This window comes from Oryctolagus cuniculus, chromosome 12, assembly GCF_964237555.1.
Source record: "Oryctolagus cuniculus chromosome 12, mOryCun1.1, whole genome shotgun sequence".
NCBI classification, from domain to species: Eukaryota; Metazoa; Chordata; class Mammalia; order Lagomorpha; family Leporidae; genus Oryctolagus; species Oryctolagus cuniculus.
In genome coordinates, this window is record NC_091443.1 from 90,842,829 (window position 1) to 90,855,945 (window position 13,117).

At 42.0% G+C, this 13,117-nt stretch overlaps 1 protein-coding gene across 4 annotated transcripts in view; it reads left to right on the forward strand.

The window, feature by feature from the left end:
* PIAS1 (protein inhibitor of activated STAT 1) overlaps nt 1–13,117 on the forward strand; it is a 143,339-nt gene that overhangs the window by 20,140 nt on the left and 110,082 nt on the right. Inside the window, exon 1 of one of the 4 annotated variants that reach the window (XM_070054406.1) lies at nt 2,143–2,244. The exons of the other annotated variants lie outside the window; for them this stretch is intronic. The gene's annotated coding sequence lies outside the window, so the exon portion shown is untranslated. Of the gene's footprint in view, nt 1–2,142; nt 2,245–13,117 lie in introns of those variants that run through there. 4 annotated transcript variants of the gene reach the window in all.

A 13,117-nucleotide genomic window follows, 5' to 3' on the forward strand; every position in this document is an offset into this window, starting at 1 on the left:
TTTGGAGAGAGAACCAGGAAACGGTAATTTTCAGTCTCAAATAAATAAATAAACAAATTAAGGGGTAGGCTTTTTGGCACTGTGGTTTTTATTTTATTATTGATTATTTTAAAGATTTATTCATTTATTTGAAAGGCAGAGTTACAGGGAGAGAGAAGGGGAGAGTAATCTTCCATCTGCTGATTCACTCCCCAAATGGCCACAATAGCCGGGGGTTGGACCAAGCCAAAGCCAGGAGCCTGGAATTTTATCTGGGTCTCCCACATGGATGGCAGGGGCCCAAGTACCTGGGCCAACTTCCTCTGCCTTCTCAGGTACATTAGCAGGGAGCTGGATTAGATGTTGGGCAGCTAGGACATGAATTGGTGCTTACCTAGGATGCCAACATTACAACTGGTGGCTTAACCCATTGATTGCACAATAGTTAAGACACCTCTTGGGATATGTGCATCCTGTGTAGGAGTGCCTGGGTTTGAGTCCTGGTTCTGCTTTGGATCCAACTTCATGCGAATGGAAAGCTGCAGGTGATGACTTCAGTACCTGGGTCCCTGCTACTCATGTGCGAGACCGGACCTCCTGGCTGCAGCCTGGCCCAGCCCCAGCTGTTGTGGTCATTTGGAGAATGAACGAGTGGATAGAAGATAGCTTTCTCTGTCTCTGTTTCTGTCTCTTTCAGTCACTTTGCCTTTTAAATCAACTTAAAAAGTTAGTGTTCTAAAAAAAATTCATGAATGATAGTAAAAATTGTATATTTAAGGAGAAATGTAGATTATTTTTAAAAATTAAATATACACAAGATAGTATATATAACTTTATAGAAGAATTTGAAATATGGAATGGTAATAAATATCAAGATTAATAAAAAGACTTTCAGGCCTTATTTTTTGTACGCTCATTTGGTCTCTTCTCTCCTTCCTCCCAGGTAACTTGCATCAGTAAGTTATTTTAATAATAAAACTTGTAGTGTAATAATGATTTTGCATATTATTTGTATGGTTATTTTTTTTAAAAAATATTTTATTTGAAAAGCAGAGTTAGAGAGGAAGAGTCAGAGAGAGAGAGGGAGATTGATTGATTGATTCTCCTTTTGCTGGTTCATTCCCCAAATGGCTGGAATGGGCTAGGCCAAAGTCAGGAGCTAGGATCTGGGTCTTCCAGGGATTTGGCTCAGGTATTTGGGCCATCTTCCATTGCTTTTCTAAGTGCATTAGCAGGGAGCTAGATCAGAAGTGGAGCAGCTGGGACTTAAAACGGATACCCATAAGGGATGCTGGTGTTGCAGGTGGTGGCTTAACCTGTTATGCCACAGCGCTAGCTCTTAAACAGTTATTGTAATCATTTTTTGTATCAAAGTACTGGAATTTTCCAAATCTGCTATAGCATTCTTTGATTAGGAGGATTCCATACGTGCAGGTAGACAGGAATGTTTTGCAAACTTCATTTTGAAGTTAGGCATAACTGGCAAATACACATGCCCATCGAATATAGTAATTACATCTGATGACATTTGGGGAAGAAGAAGGGAAGGGACTTAAGTAATTGCCACAGTGATCTGCACTTGTTATCAGGGACAATATTCTGATTTATACTTGTAGGTGTAAATGCTATAATCCATGAAGAAGTTGAATCATCAGAGTTATGGTGAAGTATAAATTGTTACAGTGTATATTGAAGTTTGTATAATTTTGCCCATAAAAATCACAGATTTTTTTTTAAAAGATGTATGTTTATTTGAAAGGCAGAGTTACAGAGAGGGAGAGACAGAAAAAGATCTTCCATCTACTGGCTCATCCCCCAAATGGCTGCAGTGACGGGGCGGGGCGGTGGGGGGGACCGGGAGGGTTGGGCCAGATCAAAGCCAAAAGCCCGGAACTCCATCTGGGTCTCCCATGTCGGTGGTAGATGCCCAAATACATGGGCCATCCTCCACTGCTTTCACAGGCACATTAGCACTCAGGAAAGAGGAGCAGCTGGGACTCAAACTGGTGCCCATATTGGGATAGAGGCGCTGGCTCCTATTTCTGTTTATTTTAGAGACACATAGGGAGACATTTCTTACTGTTTTACTCTTCAAATACCAGCAACATCTGGGGATGGGTCAGGCTGAAGTCAGGTCCCCAGAACTTAATTCAGGTCTCTCTCGCAGGTGGCAGGGACCCAAGTACTTGAGCTGTCACCTGCTTCCTCCTGGGGTGCACATTAGCAAGAAGCTGGAATCAGAAATAGAGTGGGATCAGAACCCAGGTACTCAGATATAGAATGCACCTATCCCAAGTGGCGTTTTTAATTGCTGAATAACTCCTGCTTATATTATTTTGTTTGATAATTTTTTTTCTAAAATCTTATGTAAAGTAAAAATAGTTATTTACTGGGATATAAATATATTTGTTTACTGGCGTATAGGCATTCTGTACTAACAAATAAGCATATTTTCCTCTTTTTCTTCCTTTTGACTTATCTTTTTATTTTTAAGATTTATTTATTTGAAAGGTAGAGTTAGAGAGGAAGACACACACACACACACACACACACAGGGAGAGAGAGATCTTCCATTCCCTGGTTCACTCCCCAAATGGCCCCAATGGCTAGAGTGGGGCTGATCGGAAGTCAGGAGCAAAAACCAGGAGCTTCTTCCGGGTCTCCCATGTGGGTGGCAGGGACCCAAGCACTTGGGCCATTTTCCTTTGCTCTCCCAGGTGCATTAGCAGGGATTTGGATCGGTTGTGGAATAGCTGGGACTCAAAACTGGTGCCCAAATAGGATGCCAGCATTACAGGTGGCCATTTACCTGCTGTGCCACGACACTGGCCCTGAGTTTGATCTTTGCTATTTTTCTTGGAGCAAGATTATTATTCATTCCACTAGTGATTGCTGACTTATGTGCCAGATACTCTGTTATATGCTCAATAGTTAGTTGCTTATGAAATAGATAAAAGTCTTGGCTGGAATGAAACTTACATTCTAGTACTACTATAATATGAAAAATATTTTAGGTTCTTACACCTTTCTATATCCGAATTTTTATAAAGAGCATATGCTCTTTATAAGTGGACAGTGAGAGAGAGAGACAGAGAGAAAGGTTTTCCTTTGCCGTTGGTTCACCCTCCAACGGCCGCCAGGGCCGGTGCGCTGTGGCCGGTGTACTGCGTTGATCTGAAGGCAGGAGCCGGGTGCTTTTCCTGGTTTCCCATGGGGTGCGGGGCCCAAGTGCTTGGGCCATCCTCCACTGCACTCCCGGGCCACAGCAGAGAGCTGGCCTGGAAGAGGGGTAACCGGGACAGAATCTGGCTCCCCGACTGGGACTAGAACCCGGTGTACTGGTGCTGCAGGCGGAGGAATAGCCTATTGAGCCGCGGCGCCGGCAAGAGCCTATGCTTTTAAAACTAGCAACAATTATTTTATTTTCAAAGTTTTTAAAAATATCAGTGCATTGTGAAAGAAAAAAGAATAGTCATTTATTTTATGTATGCTTCTTAAAGGTGATTTGTGGAGGAAGATGTGGGAATACCAAGGAAAAGATAGGAAATAGTTTGTGAGAAGCTTGATTGCAAAAATGTTTAATGGGGCCGACGCCGTGGCTCACTAGGCTAATCCTCCACCTGCGGCGCTGGCACCCCGGGTACTAGTCCTGGTTGGGGCGCCGGATTCTGTCCCGGTTGCTCCTCTTCCAGTCCAGCTCTCTGCTGTGTCCCTGGAGGGCAGTGGAGGATGGCCCAAGTGCTTGGGTCCCTGCACCTGCATGAAGACTGGGAGGAATTACCTGGCTCCTGGCTTCGGATCGGCGCAGCGCCGGCCGTAGCGGCCATTAGGGGAATGAACCAACAGAAGGAAGACCTTTCTCTATGTCTCTCTCATTGTCTAACTCTGCCTGGCAGGAAAAAAAAATGTTTAGTGGGATGTTCCCCCCTCCCCACATCGAGATGATATAGTAATGTCTGCTCTTCTGAGTGCATGCATTTTCTCCTGCAAATAGGGAACCTGCAAATAGGGCAAGCAAAGAATTTTGCAAATGAGTGTTTACTGATGGACTTTGGAATCTAACTAAACGTGGACCTCAAGGAAACTGATGGATAGACTGTGAAAGCTTTGGTGTATTGGAGACCTTCGTGAAATTGAATTCTTGCAGTGAAACAAGTGAGACTAAAAGTTGGAAAATGGAGTGTTTGCATTAGTGGATTTTCTTTATTTGTTTGAAAGGCAGAGTTACAGAGAGGCAGAGGCAGAGAGAGAGGTCTTCTGTCCACTGGTTCACTTCCCTGATGACTGCAACGTCTGGGGCTGTGCTTATCTGAAGCCAGGAGCCAGAAACAACTTCTGGGTCTCTCATGTATGTGCAGGGGCCCCAGGACTTGGGCCATCTCTGCCTTCCCAGGTGCATTAGTATGGAACTGGATCAGAAGTAGAGCAGCCAGGACTCAAACTAGTGTCTATATGGGATGCTGGCACTGCGGGTGGTGTCTTTACTGCTACACCACAATGCTGGCCCCTTAGTGGTTTTCGAGGTGTTATAGGTTCTGATGGGAAAATCCAGGGTGTGGCCATGTGGAGAGTGATGCTGAGGTGTTAGTAAGTTAGACCCTGGATGACTGTGGGAGGTGCTAAAAGTTGCATGATTTACAGGGATGTTCCAGAGTACACTTTTCAGTACTATGTTTGCTACCTATAAGTGGCTATCGAGTACTTGAAATACGGCAAGTGCTAACTGAGGTTTGCTCCAAGTGTAAGATGATGGGCTTTGAAGATATAGTATGAAAAAAAGAATGGATATATCACATGAATTTTTTTATATTGGTTACATGTTGATGTGATAATAGTTGGCCTTTGTTAGTTAGAATATATTTAATTTTGGCTGCTTTTTTTCTTTTTAAAATGTGTCTAGTAGAAAATAAGAAATTACATATGTGGGGTGGGCATTTGATACAGTAGTTAAGGCATTGCTTGGGAATACCTGCATCCCATATCTGAATGTGTGGGTTCATGTCCTGTCTCCTCTTCCAATTCTGCCTTTTGGCTAATGTGCACCCTGAGAGGCAGCAGGTCATGGCTCAAGGGCTTGGATTCCTACCTTCTGCTCCTGAGACCTGGAATGGGTTCTCCAGGCCCAGCCCCAGCTGTTGGGATGCATGGATGATGTCTGTTTCTCTGCTTTTTCAAATGAAAAAAATAGATAAAATGTGTGGTTTGCCCTTATAGCTTAATCATATTTCTTTTATTTATTTCTTTTAAAGATTTATTTATTTATTTGAAAGGCAGAGTTAGAGGAGGGGGAGAGAGAGGTATCTTCATCTGCTGGTTCACTCCCCCGAATAGCCACTATGGCCGTGGCTGGGCGAGACTGAAGTCAGGAGCTCAGTTCTTCTTCTGGGTCTCCTATGTGGGTGCAGGGGCCCAAGCACTTGGGCTGTCTTCTGCTTTCTCAGCCCTGGCCGTTATGGCCATTTGGGGAGTGAACCAGCAGATGGAGGATCTCCCTCTCTGTATTTCTCCCTCTCTCCCTTTGTAACTCTGCCTTTCAAATAAAAAAAAGTCTTTAATTAAAAATTCTGATGAAGGGGCTGGTGTTGTGGCATAGCAGGTTAAGCCGCCATCTGCAATGCTGACATCCCATGTGGGTGCTCGTTCAAGTCCTAGCCACTCCATTTCTGATCCAATTTCCTGCTGTTGTGCCTAGGAAAGCAGAAAATGTCCCGAGTGCGTGGGCACCTGCCACTCACATGGGAAACCCAGATGAGGCTCCTGGCTTCTGGCCTTTGCCTGGCTCATTCTTGGCTGCTGTGGCCAGTGAATCAGTGGATAGAAGATTAATCTCTCTCTCTGTCTCCTCTCTCTTTAACTCTGTCTTTCAAAGAAATTAATCTTTGGGGCCAGTGCTGTGACATATTTGGTAAAGCCACTACCTGCAGTGCCAGCATCTCACTTGGGTGCCGGTTCGAGTCCTAGCTGCTCCACTTCCAATCCAGTTGTCTGCTGTGGCCTGGGAAAGCAGTAAAAGACCCCTGCACCCGTGTGGGAGACCCGGAAGAAACTCCTGTCTCCTGGCTTTGGATCAGCGCAGCTCCGTCTGTTGTGGCTAACTGGGGAGTGAACCAGCGGATGGAAGACCTCTCTCTGTCTCTACCTCTCTCTGTAACTCTGACTTTCAAATAAATAAATGAATCTTTTTTTAAAAAGTGAATCTTTAAAAAAAGAATTCTGAAGAACTCACAGATAAGGCCTGGAATAATGTTTAAAAATGTCTTTGAAAACTTAACAACATATCTTCCATGGGCTTTTTAGTGTTTTCAAGAGTTTTCCTTTCCTTATAATTAGAACAGATTATTTTAAATTATGCATTTATATCATTTGCTGTTCAAATCTATCTGGTTCATGAGTTCAGTAATCCAGAGTATTTTTTAGAGATTTATTTATTTATTTGAAAGCCAGAGTTATACAGAGAGAGAAGGAGAGGCAGAGAGAGAGAGAGAATTTTCCATCTGCTAGTTCACTCCTCATTTGGCCACAGCGGCCAGAGCTGCGCGGATCCGAAGCAAGGAACCAGGAGCTTCTTCCAGGTCTCCCACACTGACGCAGGGGCCAAAGGACTTGGGCCATCTTCTACTGCCTTCCCAGGCCATAGCAGAGAGCTGGATTAGAAGTGGAGCAGCCGGGACTTGAACCAGCATCCATATGAGATGCTGTCACTGCAGGTGGCAGCTTTACCCACTACGCCACTGCACTGGCCCCAGTCCAGAGTATTCTGAAAATATATTTAAGATTGCTAGAGGAGAATTCTTTAAGAAATTTGAGAAAAGGGATCAAGATGATCATTATCTCTATCGCATTTTGGCTGAATGCAATGACATAGCCAGGCTAATGACATTTGGTAATGGTAGCTCACGTGTTTTATAATGTATTTTGTCATTCCTGTGTTAATTCTAAGGTGACTGTATAATTTATTATTCAAACAGAGACACTTTTAAGAGTGAAGAGGGTTCTTTAAATAATTTCCCTAGACAACAGGCAGAGAATGAAACTCTTGGAAACTTGAAGGTCTCATTATTTTTTATTAATTAATTAATTTTATTTTTTGGTGAAGGGAGATGAGGATACTGATAATAATAAATTAGAGTTGTGAACAAGTACATTTGCACAATGTTAACAAAACATTTCTTCCTACTGTATTTCTTGGACTCTTCGATGTATATGATTTGAGAAGGGAAGGTGTGGTTAAAAACTAGAGAATGTTGAATTTTCCTTTTCTTTTTTTAAACTTTTATTTATTTGAAAGGCACGGCTACTGTGTGTGGGGGGGGGGTGAGAGAGAGAGAGAGAGAGAGAGGCTGAGAGACTATCTTCCATCTGCTGGTTCATTTCATTCCTCAGGTGGCCACAATGGCTGGGGTTGGATCAGGCAGAAACCAGTAGCCAGGAGCTTCATCCGAGTCTGCCATGTGTGTGTAGACTGGGGCCATCTTTCATTGCTTTCCCAGGCCCTAAGCAGGGAGCTGGATCGGAAGTGGAACATCCAGAACCCGAACCAGCGCCCATATGGGATGCCAGTACTGCAGACTGCTGCTTAACCCATTGTGCCACAGCACCAGCAGACACAGTTTTTCAAAAGGGTTTTTTTGAAAGGCTAGAATGATGAACTCAGAAAGTTTAATAGTATTAAATACAAAGTTCTGCTTTTAAATTTGAAAAAAAATTGCCTTAGAAGATGAAGTGGCCAAACTTAATAATAGTAAATTCATGTGAAAGAGATCCAGTAAAGATTTCAGTTAATTTCATTCTTAATATGAGCGCAAGGTGAATGTACAGGCAGTCCTCCAGCCCCACTGCTGAAGCAAAAAAAGTAAAACACATCACACTTTCTGCCTTGCAAACAAACCTAAAATTTGAACAGTTTAGTAGGTTACATTGGTAGAAATAATGTTCATAGTAAGGATAATAATAACTGCTGCTTTTTTTGTGTTTGAAAGTAATCTGACTATAAATGTATTATTTCATTTATTCCTGAGTACTGAATGCAGAATGCTTAGAGAACAGGGTTCACAAGTGGGAAGAGGTCTAGCTAATTGAAGGGAAAGAGCCCTCTTAATAAAGTTTAAGAATGGACTTTGATGTGTCATGAAAATGAACTATTAGAACCACTGGGTGGAAGGAAGTTATGACAGTGTTGATTCATAGAGCTTTTCTCGTAAGTGAGCTGCTGTAAAAGATGTGAACTCTTGGTAGTATTTAACAGAGGCTGGGAGACCATCAATCCAGAAACAGTAAGGGATGAGCATTTGGCCTAGTGGTTAAGGCACTGCTTAGGATGCCTGCATCTAGTAACAGAGTGCCTGGGTTTGAGACTGGGATCTGCTCTTGCTTCCTGCTAATGTACATGTCCCCTGAGAGACTACAGGTGATGATAGCTCAAGTGCTTGGGTCCTTGTCACTCATGTTGGAGACCTGGATGGAGTTTCTGCCTCTCAGATTAGGAATGGCCCAGCCCTGGTCATCGAGGGCTTTTGGGGAGTGAACCAGCTGATGGAAATTCTCTCTCAAATAAAATAGATAAAAATTTAAAGAAGTAGTTGTATTTTATGTTATCCTATTTTTCTGCCACTGTGGGGAGCAACTCAGACTAGACTAAGTTACTCGAATTAAGACTTATTCTATGCATCTGCTCTCCCACAATATGGCGCTGGGAGAGGAGGAAACAGCTTCTACACAGCTGCCTCCAGTTCAACCAATAAACAGCAGGACCTGCTCCTGATTGGAGGAGAGCAGCGTGCTCAGCGTGTGGGTAGCAGAGCACGGATTGGTGGAGAGGACTATATAGGAGGAGAGAGACGGCATGGTGGTGTGGGTTGGAGAGTGCGTTGGAGAGTTCGCGGGGAAGTTTTGCTTCGTTCTTTCTCATTTCTCTCTACTCATTCTTGCTTTGGGAGTTCGCTGTTTACTTATTCTTACTTTACTATAGAAAAGACTTGTAAAAAAGGGGAACAACAAGCGTCCGGTCCGGTGCGGCTCCTCCGCGTGCGGAGGAGCAGCAAATGGTGTCCTGACTCAGATAAGAAACCTAGGCAGGGTCCTGTGTCGTTCCTCCACGAAGAGGGGGAGCGACATAATGGTGCCGTGACTTGGATATGAAGCCTAGGCAGGGTTTAGTGTCGTTCCTCCACGAAGAGGGGGAGCGACATAATGGTGCCGTGACTCGGATAGGAAACCTAGGCAGGGTTTAGTGTCGTTCCTCCATGAAGAGGGGGAGCGACATGCCACTTCCAAAAAACATCATATTTTAGAATCATCTAGTAATATCTGCAGTTGCTAGTACTCCATATTACTGTGTGGACTTTGACATATGACTTGAGTCTGAGTACCACTACTTGCAGCTTGCAGTTACACTTGTTACTCTGAAGTAGTTCTCTTTACTGTCCGTCCAGGGCTTTTCCTTAAACTGTGTTCTGGGACTAAAGTCTATACTTTCAAGACTCTGTTTCGTTATATAATGCATTTGTTTTTTTATTTATTTTTGTTAATACATAGCTCTTCCTATTTCTAGGCTTCTCAGCTTTCTGTCAAGTAGGGTATATTGTTTCTTTTACTTCTTGTCTTACCTGAAACTTACATGAGATGAGCTCTCCAGTTGCAATTACAGTGTTTTGTTTGGAGGGAGTTAGGAAATAATATTCAGTCTTTTAGAATTGAATACACTTAAAATTTCTTAAAGTTCAGAGTAATTTTTTTAAAGATTTATTTTAGTTATTTGAAAGATAGAATTACAGAGAGAGAGGTAGAGACATGGAGAAAGAGGTCTGTTGGTTCACGCCCCAGAAGACCGCAATGGCTGGAACTGAGCAGATCCAAAATCAGGAACCAAGAGCTTCTTCTGGGTTTCCCACTTGGGTGCAGGATCCCAAGGCCATCTTCTGCTGCTTTCCCAAATGCACTGAAATCCACACCCATATGGGATGCCAGCACTGCAGGCCGGGGCTTTAACCCACTGTGTCACAGTGTTGGTCCCCAGAGTATTGTGGGTTTTTTTTTAAAGATTTATTTATTTACTTGAAAATCAGAGTTACGGAGAGAGAGGAAGAGAGCCAGAGAAAGAGAGATGTCTTCCATCAGCTTGTTTACTCCCCAATGGGCCGCAATGGCTGGAGCTGTGCCCATTTGAAGCCAGGAGCCAGGAGCCATCTTCTACTGCTTTCCCAGGCCATAGCAGACAGCTGGATCGGAAGTGGAGCAGCAGAGTCTCGAACTGGCGCCCATGTGGGATGCTGGAACTACAGGCGGCGGATTTACCCACTACACCACAGCACCGGCCCCAGTACTGATTTTTTAAAAGACTCACTTGTTGTAATATTGACCATGACCTGCAATTGTTCTTTTATAGTAGTTTCTGATTCTGTCATCTCTATTTCCATTGTCAGTTGTTTCTACCTTGAACGTATATAAAATTTTGTTTGCTGCCCATCTTTAGGTTGGAAGTCATCTTCTCTTTCTTTCTTTCTTTTTTTTTTTTTTTTTTTTTTTAGATTTATTTACTTACTTGCTTAATTATTTGAGAGGCAGAGTTACAGAGAGAGAGGTGTTCCATTCGCTGGTTCACTCTCCAAAAGGTTCTAACAGCCAGGGCTGTGCCACGCTGAAGTTGGGAGCCAGGAGCTTCCTCCGAGTCTTTGGGCCATCCTCCTTTGCTTTCCAAGGAGCGTTAGCAGGGAGCTGGCTCAGAAGTGGAGCAGCTAGGACTTGAATCTGTGCCCAGAAGGGATGCCTGTGTTGTAATTGGCACCTTAATCTGCTGTGTCACAGTGCTGGCCCTTTGAAGTCTTATTTCTTAAGTCGTTTCTTGTTTGATCTATCCTGTTGGCTGGTAATTCAGTTTTCTTATTCATACAGCGGGAGTAAATCTGTCTTATGGGTTCATGTGAGAGTTAAGTATGATTATCAAGGTCACTATAATTGGTATGTTATGGATACATTATAAGCATTTAAATATATATTTGGTTTTATCAACTCATGGGAATGACACTTGATAATGAAAAACATTCCTAGTATAGAAAGACTTCACTGACTAAATGGGTTGTATTTCCTCAATTATAGAACAGTAGAAGAATGAGAAGAAAAATTTCATGTAATGGAATTATACATTATAGAATTTTGAAATTTTAGAGGAGCTCTTTAAAACCTGTAGTTATTTCTGGGGAGAAAAAAAAAAAAACAGTAGTTAATGCCTTACTTATGGAAGCAAACTCTCTAAGATTGTGATTTGGTGAATTAGCAGTCAAATCAAAAACAGAATCTAAATCCTGTATATTCAAGTACCATATTACATTGTGTGTACCAGGCATATAGTAGATGTTCAATAACTTTTGACAGCTAATATGATTACATGTGTCTGAAGACTAGATTGTCTCTGTGTTCATTATTCCTACTCACACAGGACCTGTGCATTGATCCAAAAAGCATTTATTGAACATCTGTGTTCAGAGCAGCTTTTTACTTAAATAAGAGCCATTATTTTCCTGTCTCTGCCTAAGGAGTTTGGCAGTGTTTCAGAATTTTAACCTCCAAATTTTAAAATTGAGCAGAACTATTTCTTATTAGGAAAAATATTTAATCAAAGTTTAAAACATTCTGAGTTGGATTTGTTATTTTTTCAGTATTCAAGCTATCATCTAGAAAGAGTTCTTTGAAGCACATACCCCTATGTTTCATAAAATGTGGTACTACATAAGGGATGGTGTTGAAATTATCTATTGAAAATGGAAGCCATTGTATACCATTTCAACAATGTTAAGTTTATAGTTTGCGTAAAAGGAAATCTCCATCTGTATAATTAACAGTGTTGTCCTGTTCTGGGTACTCAGTGCAATGAATATAATGAAATAGAGTTGGAATAGAGACCAACTTCGAGGAGTAGATGTTACATTCATTTTCTAGTTATCTTACATTGAGAAATAAATAAAAGATGAGAAATTGGGTGGATCAAGATTATGGAGAAGTATGCAACTAACCTGATTTGCTGCTTGGAATAGAAACTGTCTGACTAGATTTTCTGGTTGAACAACACATTGCTGGCAAACTACTAATCTGGCATCTGCTTATTAACAATTTTTAATCAGAAGGATTGGTAATGAAACAAAAGTCAGTCTCATTGATGAAGCATCTAACTTTGAAAGCAGTAAATAAAATACCTTTGTTGTACAGGATTTAATATAAGTAGTTGTCATTTTTTATTCTTTTGCTTTTTAGGATAGAAACAGTAAAATGTTAAAGCATTATTATTATTGTTTTTAAAGACTTATTTATTTATTTGAAAGGCAGAGTTAGATCTGTATTCCATCTGCTGGTTTACTTTAAAAAGGCTGCATCCACCAGGGCTGGGCCAGGCTGACATCAGGAGCCTGGAACTCCATTTCATGCCTTCCCAGGCACATTATCAGGGAGCTATATTGCAAGTGGAGCAGCTGAGACTTGAACTGTTGCTCATGTGGGATGCTGGCATTACAGGTGGCAGCTTAACCTGCTGTGCCACAACACTGGCCCCTTAAGGCGTAATTTATCTTTTTAAGGATTTATTTATTTATTTATTTGAGAGGCAGACTTACAGACAGAGAGAGGGAGGTCTTCTGTCCACTGGTTCACTCCCCAAGTGGCTGCAACGGCTGGAGCTGAGCTGATCTGAAGCCAGGAGCTTCTTCTGGGTCTCCTACATGAGGAGGGGCCCAAGTACTTTGGCCATCTTCTGCTGCTTTCCCAGGCCATTAGCAGGGAGCTGGATGGGAAGTGGAGCAGCTGGGATTTGAATCGGCTCCCATGTAGGATGCCAGCACTGCCAATGGAGGCCTGACCTACTATGTCACAGTGCCAGCTCCTTCATTTTTTTTTTAAATACCTTAAGACATTATTAAATGCTTATTTTGTCTATCTTTAAAATTCATTTTGACTTACAATTAATATCAGGTAAAGGCTCAATATAGAATTTGTTTAATGACTAATCCTATAAAACTGCAATGGAATTTGTGAATAATAATAACTGTATTGTTCAACAGGAAGTACCTAATTCTTTTTTTAATATTTTATTTATTTTTACAGGCAGAGTGACAGTGAGAGAGAGAGACAGAGAGAAAGGTCTTCCTTTGCC